Source organism: Heterocephalus glaber, unplaced genomic scaffold (genome assembly GCF_053883595.1).
Source record: "Heterocephalus glaber isolate CG9 unplaced genomic scaffold, H.glaber_assembly_v1.0 deba00000594, whole genome shotgun sequence".
NCBI lineage: Eukaryota > Metazoa > Chordata > Mammalia > Rodentia > Bathyergidae > Heterocephalus > Heterocephalus glaber.
The window spans coordinates 7,668,413-7,670,672 of NW_028258151.1; positions in this window are offsets into that span (position 1 = coordinate 7,668,413).

A 2,260-nucleotide genomic window follows, 5' to 3' on the forward strand; every position below is an offset into this window, starting at 1 on the left:
CCAAAAAGTAACAAGGAACTTGGTATGTTTCAAGAACTACAAAAGATTCATTGTCTGAACTGGCCATGGTGGTGCCATCATAAAAATACTCAAAAATCTTTTAACAAAAGCATTTTTTTTGGTACTGGGGATCAAACTCAGGACCTTCAGCTTGGGAGGCAGGTGGCAGCACCACTGAGCTAAATACCCAGCCCTTCAAAAGCATTTTTGGCCCCCACCGCCATTCCACACTCCTAGGGCAGAGAAGCTGAGCCAGTCACGGCACCCAGAAGGAAGCTCCCCTGCCGCCATTCCACATTCCTAGGACAGAGAACCTAAGCCAGTCCTAGCACCCAAAAGGAAGCTCCCCCACCGCCATTCCACCCTCCTAGGGCAGAGAAGGTAAGCCAGTCCCAGCACCAGGAAGGAAGCTCCCCCACTGCCATTCCATGTTTCTAGGGAAGAGAAGCTGAGCCAGTCCCAGCACCCAAAAGGAAGCTCCCCCGCTGCCATTCCACGCTCCTAGGGCAGAGGAGATGAGCACCCCCCACCCAGTGGAAATGAAAAGACACGTAAATAAGCCTCAAAAACAGACTTCCATATCACCTACAGCAACCCCAAAGGGAAACGAGATGGAACAATCTCATATTCAACCACCTGGAATCTCTGAACTGGCAACAAAAGAGGATCTGGGAAAAATGAAATCAGAAATAATTACTCAGATAACAACAAAGATTGTGCTCATAGTGCAAGACATGATTAATAAATCTAGGGAGGACACAGATAAAAAATAGAGGATCTGAGGAACATGATGGAATCCCAACATAGGAAACAAATGGAATCCATAAAACAGATGCAAACAGATTTCCAGGAGATTAAAAACTCCATTGAAAGTCTGCACAGCAGAATGAACCAATGTGAGGATAGAATTTCAGATATAGAAGATAAGATTGCAATTAGTGACCAGGAAAAGAAAAATTGCTTCAAAATTGATCCTATCCTAATGTGTCATTTTATTTGCAGACTATTTTGGTTGGGCCTAGGTTTCAAAGTTTAATGGACAGATAAAGAGTAAACATATCTGCCCTTGTTCCCCACCTTAAGGAGAAAGCATTGTATCTTCTCCATTTATATAAGGCGTTCTCACTGGAAGTATGGAGTATATGTCTTTGATCTGTTGAGAAGGTTCTGTTCTACTTCTAGTCTCCTGATAGCTTTTACCATGAACAGCTGTAGAATTTAGTCCAATACTTTTTCTCCAACCAGTGACAGAATCATATGGCTTTTTCCTTTCCTCTGTTAAAATGATGACTTTTGGGGGTGGATCTTCCAATGCTGAACCAGCACTGCCATCCCTGTAACAAAACCACTTTCTACATCCTGCCAGATCTGACTTCTAATAGTTTGTTTTGTTAAACAAATTTTTATCTGTGTTCATACTTTTTTCTTCTATTATCTTTTTCCAGTTTTAGGATTAGCACAATGTTGAGTTCCTAAAATGAGGGGAGAAGTGTTCCTTCTTTTTTCTGCTTTGTTTGATATAATTTATCAGTTAAAATGTATACGAGCCTGTTGTTGTCATATAGGTAGGTTTTCAAGCTAGGAATATACTTTCTTTAATAGGTGCTATTCAAATTTTATATTTCCTCCAGAGTTAGTTTCATTAATTTGTCTTCCAAGGTACTTCTTAGAAGTTGTCAAATTTATTTCAAAACAGATTTTTGAAATATGTTTTCTATATCCTTTAAAATTCTGTAAAATCTGTGGTAATGTCTCCTAGGTCTTGATATTTTAATTTTAAAAATGTGTAATTGATATTGTGTAATAGGCAGTAAAGGTCTAGGGGGACGGGGGAGGTGGGGGGCAGAGGAAAGAGGGGAAAAATATATGAGAAAGGGAAAAAAATGGAAACAGGATCTTTGCAAGTGGGAAGGGGTGGAGGAGGGGAGGGGAGGACAGGGGAAGGGGGAAAAAAAGTAAGAACCAAGATACTCATGTAATGGTACAAGATCCCAATGATGAATGTAACTGTATTTTATACCTAAAATGTACCAATAAACTTAATAGTGGAGAAAAAAAAGCATTTTTGATAATGCCCCTCGGTGACAATATCACCTTCCTACTTCAAATCTTTCTACAATTTTCCAAAATGTAAACAATAAAAATTTAAACTTCTTAATATGGTAATCAAGTCCCTTGGGCATTGGTACTTGCCCAGCTCTTCAGCCTGCAGGTTTCCGAGATGCAGTCGGTCTGCATCAGGGTAGTTCAGAGGTGGGGA